We start from the raw sequence: 13,655 nt of genomic DNA on the forward strand, positions 1-13,655 counted from the left end.
ATAAAGCACCAGTGAGACAGATTTTGGTTTATACATTTAATCACTTCCCCCACTGCAGTGTACACAGTAGAAGAAACTCACATTTGTTGAGAGGACTTAACTGTTACGGTGTGTGCAGCTTCATCTTCTTTGTTTCTAGCTACACCAAAGCAATACAATTGATACATTCTAGGAGTTAAGGCAATACGTTCCATTTACAGTTTACAATTCAAGTACACTTCACTTGAATGCGCTTTGAGATTATTTATCACAAATGGTAGCCACAGCAATTGGAAGCTTTGACAGTGGGTGTTCATGTAAGTAACACAGAAGTCAAACTACCACTAAAATTGCTGGCTGATACCTTGTGGTGAATTGAGGTTTGTGCTCCACTATGCAGCATTCCAAAACCAGGAATGTCACTTGTGTCACTCATTACCTCAATATGATGAAAGATCATTCAGAAAAGGGCAAACATTTATTTTCAGATTTACTCCAGTGAAAAGTATACAATTCTGACAGAAGCTGGATTACACTGAAAACCGCGTCAACCACATCGATCAATGCCTTTATCTGTGATCATTTGTTCCGGACATTCTATTGCCAGAGAAAAATAGGTTTTGGCTTGAGGTCAAATACATGTCTGTCTGCCTCTCCCTTCTTCCCCTGGCAGTTCATGTCCTTCTGTTGGCTCTTCATCAACTTCTTGGCCTTCTTCGCTATCTATACAGGAAAAAATACTTTCAGTAAACCCTTAGTGAAACACAGGTTGTGTCCCAAATGTCACTCATATCCCTATATAGAGCAGTACTTTTGACCTGGGCCCATAATAGGGTGCCACTTCAGACACACACAATCATAACATCTCCAAAGACTAAGTTTCTTTAAGCCAGGGGACTAACACTTTCCCAATATGCATTGTGCATATTTTTAACACAAGCCAATTCACCTGATGACAGGAAAAGATGAAGTAGCCCAGAGCTGCACATTTTGAGTTATGCCAACTTTTAGAATATTCTTCTAATTCTATACATTCAGTTACATAGCATTATTTAAATATGCCCCCATGTAATTTTAATGGGGAGCTAATATGGCTGCCATATAATGTTGTAGTGTGACGTAAATGCATTATAATGCTCATTCTAGATATTCAGTTTTATCGTATGTTTTTGTACATTCCCCATGTAATCGTGATGGGGAGCAAACATGGCTGCCATATAATGTTGAAGTGTCAGGTAAATGCATCATAATACATAAACCGGATAAACTCTCTAAATAGCCATCACAAAACTTAGGATCACGAACACCAGATTGCCTCTCGTCCCCCACTCTAACAATCTGGCTGTGGGTTCGAGAGGTGGGAGCTATGGATGCCTCACGCTTGCGTTTCTTGGCAACACCAACACTCCGGGATCTACGGGCATTCACCGCATAGTGGCTCTGAATGGGCATGAGCAGAAATGTGTGAATACACTACAGCCCTCAAACTAAACTCTGTACCTCGAAGCCAGTTCCAATGCTTTTTTCATTATTCCGCTCTATTCGGGTACTTATTTAGACCCCTGCACTACAGCATAACAGCTGTAGCATGTGAAAATATATTGTCTTTTACATACACAGGGAAAAAATGAAAACAAACTTACATCATCTTTGCCAGTCATGTCCAGACCAATGTCTCCCATTTCTTTCTCCAGAGTTTCTTTCAACCTGTAAAGGTATAATACTTTTTTTTAAAGACAGGCTATAAAACAAGATTAACTGTAAAAGTTATATTCATATAAACAAGATCTCCATCCACATCACCATCTTGACAGTTCTGGTTAGTCTGGGGCAATGCACATCCTTGTCTTTGGAGCACACAATCTTTAGCTTCCTCTTCTCTCTGATCTGTTTGGCCAGCTGGCGGATCTCCTGCATCTCCTCATCCTCACCAGTCTCGTACTCCCCTGCCTTCTCCTTCAGCTCCTCCTCCTTCTCCAGATCCTCCAGTATGGGCATGAGAGAAATGTTCAGGGAGGTGGCAATAATCTGAAAAGTTGTGACCCTCCCATTTTTCAGGAATCACATCATATTTCTCCTCTTTATTCATCAGACAATGATGAATGTCAATGTCCAAATACATACTCTGTAGGTCAGGATATAATCATCTCCATCTCCCTCTCCTGTAAATCAATGATGGAAAATTGGCAATTAATTAAATAATACCTTATTAAGACAGCTAGATCTTGACAATCAACATTTATTACAACATAACCCACTTGAGTGAGCGGATTACATCCAAGGCTTTTCCAACATAATCCTTCTATAAGTGTGAATAATATATGGACATACTGTTTTGCGTTTGGGTGCATCCACCTCCACTGTTTTCCTGCCAATCCTAGTTCCCTCTGGAATGAATGGTGGTCTCACCTAGTGTTGAGAAAACAGTCTAATGAGCATACTTAAAAGGACATGCCCAATTTCCCCTGTTCACATTCAAATTTATATACCATTAAAAAAAGAAAATAGTACAACATTAGTAAAATCATGCATACATGTTTAACTTTGGTGTGAAAAGACATGCACCTCTAGAGAAAGTATAGTATTTTGCCTACCTTTTCATCCCTCTTAGCAGGTACTGCTAAATGCAATCTGTTGAGAACATCATGCACCTTCTTGCCCTTCATTTTGCCATGGACACAATCGGCCAGAAGTTTGCCTGAAATTCAAGAAAATATTAGTGAATGAAAAAAAACATATTCCCTCGTGATGTCAAGACGAAAACTTATTGATTTCATGATTACTACACAAAAGTTGTTTTGTCGAGATCACACGATAAACTCTAAATAGGAGTGGACGTATTGATGAACAACAGAACGGCTGAGGTGGCACAGCCCAGAGGATTAACGCATACGGTTTTATTGATTGCTGCACATTTACATACATTTACATTTAAGTCATTTAGCAGACGCTCTTATCCAGAGCGACTTACAAATTGGTGCATACACCTTATGACAACCAGTGGAACAGCCACTTGCATCTAAATCTTGTTGGGGGAGAAGGGGGTGAGAAGGATTACTTACCCTTACTTACCCTATCCTAGGTATTCCTTGAAGAGGTGGGGTTTCAGGTGTCTCCGGAAGGTGGTGATTGACTCCGCTGTCCTGGCGTCGTGAGGGAGTTTGTTCCACCATTGGGGGGCCAGAGCAGCGAACAGTTTTGACTGGGCTGAGCGGGAACTGTACTTCCTCAGTGGTAGGGAGGCGAGCAGGCCAGAGGTGGATGAACGCAGTGCCCTTGTTTGGGTGTAGGGCCTGATCAGAGCCTGGAGGTACTGGGGTGCCGTTCCCCAGAGGACATTGCAATCATTGCATTGCAATCAACGCAGTCACAGAGCTCCTTGATGAAGTGGTTATCGTGTATCTGAACAAATTAATGGGTGATTTGTGGTACTTTTGATTGTCTCGTGATCTCTGTAGTGATTTGTTCTGTAGTGATGAGATAAATAAGCTGATGGACTTTTTAAAAATGTATTATTCATATGTCCTCTCCGGACTTCCGTACAAATAGAGAAAAACACCAAACATAACACTTGTTACTAACAAATTGTTAGTAATCAGAAGACTGAACTACACTGCTCACCTCTGTTTTTACAATTATCACGCCCTATTCAGTCAAAGTGCTGGTTTCAACGACAGGGATGCCCTCTACAGTAAGGTCAGCAATGATTTTCTGATGGAACAAAGCAGGAAACCTTGATAAGCAAGTCCCATCTTGAAAGAGGATGACAAAGTAAACTGGGGAAAGAAATAAAGCCAAAGTAAAGAGAATATGTTACTAATAAGCATGAACAAAACTACAAACCTGGTCTTCCTCAGTAAGATCACATCTTCTTGACATAACACTTGTTAGCCACAATGAGCAAAGGCTAGAGAAAGAAAATGACAATATTTAATTTTTAAAAACCTTGCAGAGTTTGGTTTTTAACATGCCTTGGCATTTTCAGAGAAATAATGTAGCACGGCGCCTTGAGACAAAGGACACAGAACATTAAGAAAGCAGTCTGTGTCACGCCCTGGCCTTAGTTATCTTTGTTTTCTTTATTATTTTGGTTAGGTCAGGGTGTGACATGGAGGATTTATGTGTTTTATCCTGGTCTAGGGGTTTTGTATGTTTATGGGGTGTGTCCTTTCTAGGTGTTTATGTACGTCTATGGTTGCCTAGATTGGTTCTCAATTAGAGGCAGGTGCTTATCGTTGTCTCTGATTGGGAACCATATTTAGGCATCCATGTACTTTGGGTATTTTGTGGGTGATTGTTTCTGTTTCACTGCACGGTACTGTTTCGGGTTATTTCATGTTTCGTTTATTGTTTTGTATTGTAGAAGCGTCTTGGTGGTTCCAAACTTATTCCATTTAAGAATGATTAGAGGCCACTGGGTTCTTTGGGACCTTCAATGCTGCAGAAATGTTTTGGTAACCTTCCGCTGTGCCTCGACACAATCCTGTCGTCTCGGGAGCTCTACGGACAACTCCTTAACCTCACGGCTTGGTTTTTGCTCCGACATGCACTGTCAACTGTGGGAGCTTATATAGACAGCTGTGGCGCCTTTCCACATGTCCATTCAATTGAATTTACAACAGGCGGACTCCAATCAAGGTGTAGAAACATCTCAAGGATGATCAATGGAAACAGGATGCACCTGAGCATTATGGGGTATTGGGTGTAGATTGCTTAGGATATTTATTTAATCCACTTTAGATTTAGTCTAATGTAACAATGTGGACAAAGTCAATGGGTCTGAACTTTCCGACGGCACTGTGTGTAGTGCTCTAGTATTTAGCCAATAACACATCTGGTGGCAATGTGTATGAATATCAAATACACACACACACAAATTAATAACACACACACTGCACCAGTCAAGTTTGGACACATACTCATTCAAGTGTTTCTTTATTTTCTACATTTGTAGAATAATAGTGAAGACATCAAAACTTTGAAATAACACATGGAATAATGTAGTAACCAAGTGTTAAATCCAAATCCATTTGTATTTGATATTCTTCAAAGTAGCTACCCTTTGCCTTGACAGCATTGCAGTCTTGGCATTCTCTCAACCAGCTTCACCTGGAATGCTTTTTCAAGAGTCTTGAACAAGTTCCCACATGCTGAGCAGTTGTTGGCTGCTTTTCATTCACTCAACATCAGCTCTGGTGACCTTGGAAAGACAGTTCAGGTCTGTCAACATCTTTTCTTGCACTACTACAATGTATTGTATATGTAGGGTTGCAAAGGGTCAGAAACTTTCCAGAAATGTTCCATGGGAAGTTAAGCAAAATTCACAGAATTCACAGGCTTAAAATTCATCAAAAAGTTAGCTTATAACAGTGAAAATAAAATTGTGGGATACACAAGGCAATTCTAGGTCTTGAGGCATATTTTGGTTAAACTATCCCCAATTCAATGGAATTGCAACCCTCAATGCACAGCGCATTCTACCATCACATGTGCAGTGCACTCTTCTATCGCATGTACAGCTGATTCTCAAGATCTTGCACACTAATGAGATGCTATTGAGCCCACACTACAACACTGTCTGAGCCAAGGACTACATGCTTTCTGGTAAGTTTTGATTACAATACTGGGTGGGGTGAATATGACTATCATGATTTTTTCTTTACTCGTAAATAGTAGTCTACAGCAAAGTGTGTTTAAATAATTGTTAACTTGTTATCAATTTCAGCTAGTTTGTTTTTTCTACCATGTGTGTTTTAGCTTGCTTGAGCCTGCTAACTGAAGAGTGATAATTAACCTGTTTCAATACATGTTTCATTGTAAAACATTTATCTTACAAAGGAGTTGTTTAATCTAACTACTTAACTATTTATCTGTACATGGAATTGTATTAGTTTATTTTTTAAACTAATTTATTTGTAATCTTTATAGGAAAATGCCACGGGCACTATCTGATGTGTGGAGACATTTCAAAGTGGTGTACATTTGCAAGTACTGTACCAAATCATATGTCAAGAATGCAACAAAGATACAGAATCATCTGGCCAAGTGCATAAAGTTCCCTCAGCGCTCACAACAAGCAACCTCTGACAAAAGTCCCTCTACTTTTATTCAGGGTGAAAATTATTCATCAGACACCTTATCGATAGCAACAGCTCTTAGTCCTCCTGGAAGCAGAATTTTTTTTTGACTCAATGGAGGAATGTAGTCAGAGAAATGCAGAATAATCTCTTGCTTGGGCTGTGTATGCAATGTGTATGCAACTGGTTCACCTCTGATGCTCACAGGTAATGTGCATTGGAAGAGATTTTTGAATGTTCTTTGCCCAGCATACACCCCAGCATACACCCAACCAAACCGAGTTCACGTGAAGGATAAGCAAATCATAGAGAAAGCAGACTGTGTTGCAATCATCTCTGATGGGTGGTCGAATGTTCGTGGGCAAGGAATAATTAACTACATCATCTCCACCAGTATTCTACAAGAGCACAGACAAGGGACAACAGGCACACTGATCTCTACATTGCAGATGAGCTGAAGGCAGTCATCAATGACCTTAGACCACAGAAGGTATGTCCACTGGTGACAGGCAATGCTGCGAACATGAAGGCTGCTTGGTCTAAAGTGGAGGAGTCCTACCCTCACATCACACCCATTGGCTGTGCTGCTCGTGCATTGAATCTGCTCCTCAAGGACATCATGGCACTGAAAACAATGGATATACTCTACAAGAGAGCCAAGGAAATGGTTAGGTAAGTGAATGGTCATCAAGTTATAGCAGCAATCTACATCACCAAGCAAAGTGAGAAGAATAAAAGCACCACATTGAAGCTGTCCAGCAACACACGTTGGGGTGGTGTTGTCATCATGTTTGACAGTCTCCTGGGAGAGAAGGAGTCTCTCCATGAAATGGCCATATCACAGACTGCTAATATGGACAGCCCCATCAAGAGGATCCTTCTGGATGATGTATTTTGGGAGAGTGGTAAGCAGCCTGAAACCTAAAGCAGTAGCCATTGTACGCTATTGAGGGAGACAATGCCATCCTGTATGATGTTCAGACTCTGCTTGCAGATGTAAGAGAAGAAATCAGTAGTGCCCTGCCAACTTCACTGTTGCTCCAAGCAGAGGAAACTGCAGTTCTGAAATACATCAAACGTGAAGACTTCTGCCTGATGCCCATATATGCCGCAGCGTACATGTTGGACCCCAATTATGCTGGCAAGAGCATGCTGGTGCAGAAGCCTATGGTGTCATCAACAAGGCCTATGGTGTCATCACTACCGTGTCTCGCCACCTTGTCCTGGATGAGGGCAAGGTTGTTGCCAGTCTGGCGAAGTACACTTCCAAGCAAGAGCTTTGGTATGGAGAGGCGATATGGCAGTCGTGGCAATATGGCAGTCGTGCCAATATATCTCATCAGCCACCTGGTGGAAGGCACTGTGGATCTGAGGCAATTTCCCTTGTTGACTCCATCCTCCAAATCCCACCAACATCAGCCGCCTCGGAGCGCAACTGGTCCTTGTTTGGGAACACACACCCACCAAAGCACGCAACAGGCTTACCAATACAAGGGTTGCAAAATTGGTGGCCAACTGGGCAAATTTGAGGCTTTTTGAGCCTGACAACGAGCTATCCTCAACAAGGTTTGAAAGTGACAGTGAAGATGAGGCCTCAGAGTCTGATGTTCAAAAGGTGGACATTGAGGAGGTCCAGGGAGAAGACATGGAAACCTGAGAGGAAGACAACTAAAGCTTTAGTTTCTAGACTAGATATATTGGCACGACTGCCATATTGCCACGACACGATAGATGTATGTTGAAAACGTTTTTGGGAGATGCGATGGATCATTCAATATTCCCTTTTGTTGTTCAGTGAAATCATCCCATGTGAAGAGTCACCTCATTTAATTAAAGTTAAATTCGTAACTACTTTTTTTCTATGGGAAGGATTTAATCATTTGCAATTATGTCTACTTATGATAAGGTAAAAGGTTTATGTTTCTGTCTCCGTATGATGTTACAATACCATCTACAATTAAATGGTATTAATATTAATTTGCATAGATTTCCATTAATTCCCATATATTCTCTGAATATTCCCCAAAATGTGCAACCCTAATTGTATGACACATTTTTACCCATGTTCTGCAAATGTAACAAAATGTTCAAATAAACCTAAACCTATTTCCATTTAACAAGGTAAGCCATTGACAACACATTTTATAATTACGATCTGACCAAGATAAGCGTGATCCATCGTGCAGCAAAGCAGACAACAACTTATCGCAATGCCTCTAACAATGGTTGCCCAAATTGTGCCATGAAACCATTGAACACTGTATTATAATCACAAATTACACAGCAAGGTTGTATCAACCATTGAAATGACAAAGAATAACAGCAATAGGGATGTGTACCTTGTTGATTAAACTAGACTTGCCCACATTGGGATATCCACAAAGCAGTGGAGTCCGAGTATTGGGATCAATCGTTTGTAAACAGGAAAGATGCTGGTGCACTAGTAAAACAACCATTACATGTAAACAAGACACGAGTGAGAACACCAAGTTGAACAGTGTACATTATCAGTGGAAGCAAATAAATAGTGGAAGAAGTCAGCTTCTTACTTGTCAATCAAATTCTTTGCGATGTTGATCTGTCCCAAAACCAGCTTGTAATGGTTTTTGTCATACAAGACATTCATCAAATCAGCATAGAACAGATAAATCATAGTGGGCAGAACAAGCAAGTAGGCGTGCAGAGCCAAGCACGAGCTAGCGAGATCCTATTGGCCCATTCCATCAAATATCTGCATATTTCTGTTAGGGAACGCCTACTCTGTGAAATGCGCGTGTGCAGTAACTCAAATGTACTTTGCGCTCCTTCTGAACAACGCGATTTTTAAAACTTTGGCAAAGGCTAAAGTCGACAAAACCTAGTCCACTCTGTTCATAACACATTCTAGTGTTGGAAACAGAAAACTGTATTGAGATCAAATGTTTAATTGATGAGAAAATATGCATAAATCTAGGTCAAAATCCACCTCGTTCCATCTTCTCCCACTGGCCGCCAGTGGGCTTGGAAACGCTTCATATTTATTCATCCAGTGAAATCACTGGACACTTTAATAAATGGATCACTAGTCACTTTAAACAATGCCACTTTAATAATGTTTACATATCGTACATTACTCATATCACATGTATATACTGTATGTTATACCATCTACTGCACCTTGCCTATGCTGCTCCGCCATCGCTCATCCATATACTTAATATGTACATATTCTCATTCACCCCTTTAGATTTGTGCGTATTAGGTAGTTGTTGGGGAATTGTTAGATTACTTGTTAGATTTGTGTGTATTAGGAAATTGTTGGGGAATTGTTAGATTACTTGTAAGATATTACTGCACTGTAGGAACTAGAACCACAAGCATGTCGCTACACTCGCATTAACACCTGCTTACCATGTGTACGTGACCAATAACATTTGATTTGATTTGAAATAAAGGATAAATACATTTAAAAATACAAGTATTGAATAAAGCACTGGCAGTTTTTTTGTTTTTTTAAAACATGTATTTAACTAGGCAAGTCAGTTAAAGAACAAATTCTTATTTGTTTGCATGTAGACATTATAGCTTAATTATTCATTGCAGACAACAAAGAAAGACTGACCGTCATTCCCTCTGGCTCCCCATTTGAGAATACTGCAGTGTCTTATTGACTTTATGTCATCCACCCACAACTTCAGGGGGTTGAGTCAAGATGGAACCGCTGTTGTTTATGTGTGCTGCATGTCCTACTCTATCTTCGTGCTAAATAATGCATGCCTATAGACCTATTGCCTCCTTCGTCGTTATCTAATTCCTATTCAGAAATGTTCATGAAGCCTGTTGCCTAAGAATCGGCCTACATTGTGCATGAGCACATGTATTGTTATGAGGTTGGGAATGTGTAAAAACATATTACACAAAACATTGGCTGGTCCAGTTTAATGTGATTTATTGAAAGACTCACCCAAACCTATACAAAAACAATTACATCAGTAACAACAACAACAACCTCATTCAATTGGTCCTGGTATTAATTATGCTATTAATTAATTACCTATTTATTTATTAATTATTTATTTATCAGAAATTTTGCTAGAATAAGTCTCTTGAGATGCACTGTCTTTTTTGCAAGTGTCCAAATAAAAAAAAAATGTACATTTAACAACTAATAAAAACTACTGCCCCAACTTGTTACATCCGTTGTTAGATGAATTAGACCAAGGTGCAGTGTGGTAGGCGAACATCTTCCTTGATTTAAAATGAACACCGAAAAATAACAAAATACAAAATGAACGTAAAGTTCTGCAGGCTACACAGCACCTATACAAAATCAAGATCCCACATCCTAAAGGGGGGGAAAAGGGTGCGTAAGTATGATCCCCAATCACAGACAACGATAGACAGCTGCCTCTGATTGGGAACCATACCAGGCCAAACAAAGAAATAGGAAAACTAGAATGCCCACCCAAATCACACCCCGACCTAACCAAATAGAGAAATAAAAAGGCTCTCTAAGGTCAGGGTGTGACACAACTACTAATACAACTACTAAAAACTACTGCTACAACTACTAATACAACTACTAAAAACTACTGCTACAACTACAAATACAACAAATAAAGTACCTATAATATACAGTATGCATACATACATATTTGCAAATATCTTCACATGGTTATGTTTCTATTAGTTGAAAACACAGTTTGTTCTTAACATTTTAAAAATGGCTTTCTTAAATTGAATGTGATTTTAATACCCTGATTTCAATAGGTAAATTATTCCAGTCAGTTGGGTCTTTGTATCTGAAAGATCTTACTCCATATCACGCCCTGACCATAGGGAGCCCTCTGGGTTCTCCATGGTGTTTTAGGTCAGGGCGTGACTAGGGGGGTTTCTAGGTATTATATTTCTATGTTGGTGTGTGTGTATGGTTCCCAATTGGAGGCAGCTGATAATCCTTACCTCTAATTGGGGATCATACTTAATGTGTCCTTTTTCCCCACCTGCGATGTGGGATATTGTTTTGTGTGAGTGCACGATCGTTATGTCATCGTTGTTGTTTTGGAAGTCTCACTATCATTAAAATGTGAAACTCTACTCACGCTGCGACATGGTCCAATTATTCATACGACGGTCGTGACAGAATATCCCACCAAAGCAGGACCAAGCACCATGCCCAGGAGGTGAAGGAGAGTTGGACATGGGAAGAGATACTAGGTGGATGAGAGACCCTTCCTTGGTGGGAGTTGCCCGAGGAGTAAGGGAGGACAGAGACAACACCGGGGTCCGTGACCACAAGGGCAACCCCATGTGTTTTTGGGGGGGCACAAGGGGCTGTCTGCTGAGCTGAGGTGTCGGCTGAGCCCGGTGAAACCTGTGCCGGCTCCACGCACCAGGCCTCCAGTGCGCCTCCCCAGCCCGGTACGTCCTGTGCCGGCTCCCCGCACTCACCCTGAAGAGCGTGTCAACAGTCCGGTGCAACTTGTGCCGGCTTCCAGCACTTGTCCACCAGTGCGGGTGAATAGCCCGGAGCATCCAGCGACGGTCCACGGCCCGGAGCCTTCCACTGCGCTGATGTCCAGGCACGGTGTCCAGTCCCGCTCCATGGCCGGAGCCTTCCTCTGCGCCGTTGCCACGGCCCGGAGCCTTCCACTGCGGCGATGTCCAGGCATGACGTTCAGCCCGGCTTCATGGCCGCCACCGACGCAAGTTGCCCACCCTAACCCTCCCCATCTAGTTTCAGGTTTTGTGGTCGGAGTCCGCACCTTTGACCATAGAGAGCCCTCGGGGTTCTCTATGGTGTTTTAGGTCAGGGCGTGACTAGGGGGGTTTCTAGGTATTATATTTCTATGTTGGTGTGTGTGTATGGTTCCCAATTGGAGGCAGCTGATGATCGTTACCTCTAATTGGGGATCATACTTAGTGTGTCCTTTTTCCCACCTGCGATGTGGGATATTGTTTTGTGAGTGCCTATGTGCACTACGTATTTCACGATCGTTATGTCTTTGTTGTTTTTGGAAGTCTCACTATCATTAAAATGTGGAACTCTACTCACGTTGCGCCTTAGTTCAATTATTCATACGACGGTCGTGACACTCCAACCTCATGATATACCCTTGGAATATGTAATTGGTACTTATGTCGAAAGGAGTTGTGTGAATCTTGTAAAGTTTAAGTCGATACATAAAAAATAAAAAAAAAAATTGGTACCAATGCAGTTGTCTTCTGTTTGAGAGTAACAGCCATTTAGTGATTTCTACATTGTGCAAAGATTGTTATAAAATACATCTAATTCGCAAAGTAAGGTCTTGGTTGTGTTTTGATAGATGGTGTTGCCATAGTCTAGGAGAGGAAGCAGCAGTTGAGTTACTAAGGTCTTTCTAACGGATACAGCAACACAATTATTAGATCTGTATAGTAACCCAAGCTTATTGGTAATTGTTTTTTCTAGTATAATAAACTGTATTTGTCACATGCGCCGAATACAACTTTTGAAGTAAGAAATAATAGTAAAAAATAATGAAAGAGCAGCAGTAAATAACAATAGCGGGGATACATACAGGGGGTACTGGTACAGAGTCCATGTGCAGGGTCACCGGTGTCGAGGTAATTGAGGTAATATGTACATGTAGGTAGAGTTATTAGAGTGACTATGCATAGATAATAACAGAATAGCAGCAGCGTAGAAGGGGGAGAGGGCAATTGAAATAGTCTGGGTAGCCACTTCATTAGCTGTTCAGGAGTCTTATGGCTTGCGGGTAGAAGCTGTTTAGAAGCCTTTTGGACCTAGACCTGGCGTTCCCGTACTTGGCACTCCCGTACCGCTTGCCGTGAGGTAGCAGTGAGAACAGTCTATGACTAGGGTGCCTGGTGTCTTTGACAATTTTTAGGGCCTTCTTCTGATACTGCCTGGTATAGAGGTCCTGGATGGCAGGAATCTTGGCCCTGGTGATGTACTAGGCTGTTCGCACCACCCTCTGTAGTGCCTTGCAGTCGGAGGCTGAGCAGTTGCCATACCAGGCAGTGATGAAACCTGTCAGCATGCTCTTGACGGTGCAGCTGTAAAACCTTTTGAGGATCTGAGGACCCATGTGTTGGAGGAAATTATAGTTGAAATGATTAATTATGTATACATTTACATTACATTACATTTAAGTCATTTAGCAGACGCTCTTATCCAGAGCGACTTACAAATTGGTGCATTCAACTTATGACATCCAGTGGAACAGCCACTTTACAATAGTGCATCTAAATCTTTTAATGGGGGGTGAGAAGGATTACTTTATCCTATCCTAGGTATTCCTTAAAGAGGTGGGGTTTCAGGTGTCTCCGGAAGGTGGTGATTGACTCCGCTGTCCTGGCGTCGTGAGGGAGTGTGTTCCACCATTGGGGAGCCAGAGCAGCGAACAGTTTTGACTGGGCTGAGCGGGAACTGTACTTCCTCAGTGGTAGGGAGGCGAGCAGGCCAGAGGTGGATGAACGCAGTGCCCTTGTTTGGGTGTAGGGCCTGATCAGAGCCTGGAGGTACTGAGGTGCCGTTCCCCTCACAGCTCCGTAGGCAAGCACCATGGTCTTGTAGCGGATGCGAGCTTCAACTGGAAGCCAGTGGAGAGAGCGGAG

At 41.7% G+C, this 13,655-nt stretch overlaps 1 pseudogene; it reads right to left on the reverse strand.

Annotated features, from left to right (window-relative positions):
- Positions 1-33: 33 nt before the first annotated feature.
- On the reverse strand, positions 34-11,570 carry LOC118395202 (GTP-binding protein 4-like; annotated as a pseudogene).
- Positions 11,571-13,655: the final 2,085 nt, after the last annotated feature.

This window comes from Oncorhynchus keta, chromosome 15 (genome assembly GCF_023373465.1).
Source record: "Oncorhynchus keta strain PuntledgeMale-10-30-2019 chromosome 15, Oket_V2, whole genome shotgun sequence".
Taxonomy (NCBI): domain Eukaryota; kingdom Metazoa; phylum Chordata; class Actinopteri; order Salmoniformes; family Salmonidae; genus Oncorhynchus; species Oncorhynchus keta.